The sequence below is a fragment of the Orycteropus afer genome, unplaced genomic scaffold (assembly GCF_000298275.1).
Source record: "Orycteropus afer afer isolate SDZICR_OR568_19922 unplaced genomic scaffold, OryAfe1.0 scaffold00826, whole genome shotgun sequence".
Classification (NCBI taxonomy): Eukaryota; Metazoa; Chordata; class Mammalia; order Tubulidentata; family Orycteropodidae; genus Orycteropus; species Orycteropus afer.
The window spans coordinates 485,971-491,444 of NW_006922413.1; the positions used below are offsets into that span (position 1 = coordinate 485,971).

The 5,474-nt window shown below is 38.4% G+C and overlaps 1 protein-coding gene across 1 annotated transcript in view; it reads right to left on the minus strand.

Moving 5' to 3' along the window:
- Positions 1 to 5,474, minus strand: part of ZRANB3 (zinc finger RANBP2-type containing 3) — a 185,761-nt gene that overhangs the window by 20,898 nt on the left and 159,389 nt on the right. The gene's annotated exons all lie outside the window — the stretch shown is intronic.

The window sequence follows — 5,474 nt, forward strand, 5'->3', positions numbered from 1 at the left end:
ATATATATATATATATATACATATATATATATATAGTTCTAAATTAGCTTTTCCAGGATTTATTTTTCTAAGAAATCCAAGAGTCATTCAACATCCTCTAGACCAATTTTCATTTAGGGAGAAAAAAGAGTGGGTACAAGAATAAGAAATGACCAAATAAAATACATGCACAACTGACAGGCTTAAGTACATAGCTTCCTGAGCTGGGCAGAAAATCTCTAACTGAATTTACCTCCCTCTTGGACTTCCTCCAAATCACCTAAATCACTATAATGGTGAGATCAGTGTATTCAGGTAAAGCAATTCTCTTTTTAGCTAATCAGGTTTAATTACATCTTCTATAATCTCAAGGCTGTTTCCATTATTATTAGTCCAATCAGGGTTTATGGAATCTTCCACTGAAATAAAGCCACTCTTGATGAGGGATTCAGAACCTTATTATACAACACTATCAATACCACACAACAATTTAGGGATTGGAAAGTAAAGAGTAAAATTATTCCAATAAAGGTGACGGGGGAATTTAAGTGGGTAAAATGCAATTACCCAATTAATTCCTTCTAATTAGCATGGCCAAGTTTCTCTGGTAGTTTATATCTATTGTAGATATTTTTCTGAAATTAGTTGAAACACAAATTTCTTCATATTTTTCAGTACTTTATTTGGTAGGCTGACAATAAAGTTAAACCACAATGGAATTGTTGTAATAGATGTAGGTAAAATTTTAGAAATTTACTTTTATGCTGTTAAGGTGATTTTAATAATCAACATTTCCTTTTTATAAACTGTTTCATTACATTTTTGATTAGGTGATACATGCACATGGTTCAAAATTCAAAAGGCATGAAACAGTGTATATGGTGAAGAATACATTTCTCTCCCATTTTCTTCTATTCTTGGCCCTAAAAGCCACTTCCCTTGCCAGTTTTTTACATATCCTTTTATGTTTTTCTTTTATTGAAATACAATTTATATATCATAACGTTCAAGGTTCCTGGGTGGTAGCACAAATGGTTTGTGATCAGCTACTAACCTAAAAGTCTGTGGTTTGTACCCATCCATCAGCTCCATGGAAAAACTGCTTCCATAAAGATTATAGCCAAGAAAACCCTACGGATCAGTTCCACTCTGTAACACATGGGATCACCACAAGTCAGGGGCTGACTCAATGGAAGCTAACACAAAAACCATAAAATTCAACATTTTAGGGCTTACAATTCAGTGGATTTTGATATATTCATAAGGGTGTACAACTATTACCACTATATAATTCCAGAACATTTTCATCATCCCCAAAAGAAACCCCTATATTCATTGGCACACTCTCCATTATATTTTTTAATTTAAAAGAATGGTAGTTGTTGTTGTTGTTGTTATGTGCTGTCGAGTCAGACCTGACTCATAGCGACCCCTCCTTGGGTTTCTGAGGCAGTATCACTATGGAAGTAAATTGCCCCATCTTCCTTCTGAGGAGTGGCTGGTGGGTTTGAACCACTAGCCTTCTGATTAGCAGTCAAGTGCCTTAGGCACTATACTACCAGAGCTCCCTAAAAGAATGGTAGCATACTATAAACATACTAGAAACACTAACCTGCATGGTACTCTTTTTACTTAAATATACACCTCATAGATCTTTCCATAGTGATATACACATATGCGCTGATAAATGTTCATAAAACATTCATTGAAATAGGATATTATATGAGTTGGATATTGTGTAAACACCATATTAAAACCTTATGGGAGCTTGTATCTAGTTGTCCTTGTCACCACTGCTGCTGGAGCTGTTGGCAGAGGCTGGAGGAATGGGCGACAGCACTGGTGGTGGCTGAGAGGACAGCGGTGGGAGCAGAGTGAGAGAAAGCAATCAGGGAGGGAGCGGAGCATGCCCAACCCCACCTGCTGTTCCACCTGCCTGAGCAGCAGGAGCAGCCCAGGCCCTACAGCCCCACTGCCCACAGTGCAAAGCCTGACAGTCCAGACCCAGAGCCATGTCCTCTACCTCACCTGCCTATATCCCACACATAGTCCAGTGCTGCAAGAGTCTGGGTTTGAGATCGTTAAAATTATTAGGGAGAAATAATAAACAGAAAGAGAGCTGCTTTCCCTTTAAAAGATATAAAGAACTTTATGAGATCATGGACATACATGTGGCTGGATGTTGCCCAAATGGACATTAAGCGATGTGTACCTGTATAGAGATGCCGTATTCTCTTTAATATCTGCATGCTATTCCATTATTTGGATAAACCATATAATATATCTAATCAGTGTCTGATTAATAGGCATTTAGGTTGCTTCCAATCTTTGCTATCACAAATAATGCTGCAACAAACATTCTATGCATGTATATTTTTGTATACATTAAGTATATGTAGAATATATTCTCAGACATAGAATTGTTGGGTCAAAAATCATGTGTACTTAAAAAGAAAGAAGGAATAATAATAATTAAAAAATCATGGGTGCTTTAAATTTGGCAGATTTTGACAAATTGCTCTCCTTTGAGGTTATACCTATTTATATGTCTACCAGCAACATATGCATTGGATGTATTCTCACACTTTCACTAGCACACAGTATTTCATTTATTTAAACCTCTGTTAATAGTGACAGGTATCTCATTACAGCTTTACATTTGCATTTCTCCTATTAAGAGTAAGTAAGGGTGATATATCTTTTCATACGTGGATTAGTGGTATAGTGCCTAAGGCATTTTATTGCTAACCAGAAGGCTGGCAGTTCAAATCCACTAGGCACTCCTCAGAAGGAAGACTGAGCAATCTACTTCCATAGAGATACCACCACAGAAACCCAAGGAAGGGTTGCTGTGAGTCGGGACAACTTGACGGTAGTATTTTTTTTTTAAATCTGCCTTAAAACAAAAAGAAATTAAATCATAGTGAACTGCATTAGAGTTCCTTAACTTGCACTTGTTAGTTCTTAAACTTACCCCTATTTCTTCAACTATTTTATTCCCTTGACAAAAGCACTTCCCTAAAGTATTTTTGTGGATTCTAAATGAATTCAAAAGCTTCCTAGCATTGAGGGGGAATAGGATATTAAGACTTGCCTCAGGTATTATTCGCTGTTTAAAAGCTTAGAGACCTAATTCTGTAACTTTAAAAGGTGCTGAGAAATCTATTCAGAGATTTAAGAACTAAAAATAAACTCCTGTTTCCGACAAGATGTTTAAACACAAACTTTTGTAAACCAAAGAAACAGATCAACCAACTCCAGGGCAGGGACTGACAATTTTTCAAATCTCATTACAATTTTCCACTGAGGTTTGCTAGGAAGTTCAGGTGAGTATACCAGCTCTGAAAAGGATTATGGTAAAATCCCAGTTTTGGCAAATAGGGAAGTGGGGAATGTTGGCTAAACTGATTCCTGGGTTGGGATGGAAGTACATAATGGCTATTTTTGTGAGGACAGACATGTGTGCTTTGAAAAGTAGCCCATATCACTGAAAACAAACCTGGCTGTAGGTTGCTACCTTGCTTTGGAGATCATCTCATTGAGGGTCTTCCTCTTTTTTGCTGACCCTTTTCTTTACCAAGCATGACTTCCTTTTCCAGAAAATGGTTCCTTCTGACAAGTCTGGCCATTCTCGCTTCTAAGGAGCATTCTGGTTGTACTTCCAGTAAAGATTTGTTTGTTCTTCTGGCAGTCCATGTTATTTTCAGTATTCTTCGCCAATAGCACAATTCAGAAGCATCAGTTCTTCGGTTTTCCTTATTGTCCAGTTTTCACATGCATATGAGTCGACTGAAAATATCATGGCTTAGGTTAGGCGCACCTTAGTCTTCAAAGTGACATCTTTTCTCTTTAACACTTTAAAGAGGTCTTTTGCAGCAGATTTTCCCAGTGCAACAATGGCTAGTTCCATGGGTGTTGACTGTAGATCCAGGTAAAACAAAATCCCAACAACTTCAATCTTTTCTCCATTTATTATAATGCTGCTTATTGATTCAGTTGTGAGGATTTTTCCATCAAGTTTACAGCCTCGGAAAATCTATGGGGCAGTTCCACTCTGTTCTACAGGGTTGCTGAGTCAGAATTGACTCTATGGCAGTGGTGGGGTAATGAGGCTTTGTCTGTGCAGGGTGTGTTCTAAACCTATTGCTTCAGAGCTATAGAAAGAGCAGATAAGATACAGAAGCAAACATGTAGCACAGAACACAGATGCCATGGCAAATCACAAAACCAAGGAATGCCTTTAGGCATATGAGTTTGTGCATAAAGCATAAATTAAAAGTTCCTACCACCCCACAAGCCCCTATTCTTAAATCAGAATAGGATTCTCCACAGTGGCACTATTGACATTTGGAAACAAATTACACTTTGTTTGAGGTGGGGGGGGGGCAGTACTGTTCATGGTATGATTTTTATAAACATCCTTGGCCTCTAACCACTAGGCGCCTCCCAGTAATACCCCCAGTCATTACAATCTAAAATGTCTACAGATATTGTCAATCTGTGGGACAAAAATGCCCCTGGTTAAGAACCACAACCTTACAGGAAACCTTTGGTATAATTTTCTAAGATACCCTTCCAGACACTTTGTATGTCAATACTTGCAGTCATATGTATGCGTATATGTCTATCCTTTTTTTATTACACTTATTTTTACCTTTAATCATTTATCATGAGTTATAATTCTATGTACTCACACCCTACCTGATACACTGAAATATGGAGATAGCATAATTTAAGAAGCCACCCATTCCTACTCCCACCTCCTACTGGAAAGACTTCTCTCTGTGTATGCATGGAAAAGACTAGAGAATAGAGATAAAAAAAAGTGATAAGGATGAAGATAAATGACAGGTTTATGGAGCCAGCAAGAGCTAAAAAGGCTTTCTCTGCCAATGCTGTTGTTTGGTTTGTTGCTTTGTGATCTCTTCCAAAGCAAGAACTGGACTACCAAACTGCTGACCATTCTCCCTCATAACCTTGACTTTGCGCTAAGGAAAGAGACTACAAAGAATGGGGATTTAAGATCACATAAAGGAATACTTGATCTCAAGCTCAGCAAACGTGGTTGTGATGCCAAGACAGGAGAGACAAGGAAGGGCCAGAGATCTGAAAGGGCCCTGTGATGATCAGAGTAAAGCAATCATGAATGCCTGCCAGTTAACCTTTGCTTCCATTCCTTTCCAATCATCATAGGCATGATGATAGTCACTGTCCACCACTTGGGTGGTGGTGCATTCGGTTAGAACCAGCTTCCCTGCTGCACAGTACCCTAAATCCACACCAATGAAGTGCAGGGTGGATGGAGTCAAGAGGCAACTGCTGATGTGCTAAGAAGGAAATGTCTTCCTGTTGTTCTTAAGTGTCCTAGGCTTGGCAGGTCACAGGCTACATCAACCTGTGACCCTAGCTTCTCCTCTGATGACGGACTCATGATGAGTAAGATCCAGACAGAACAGGTCTTTTACAACAGATATGATCAAATTTTTTAAAAATAC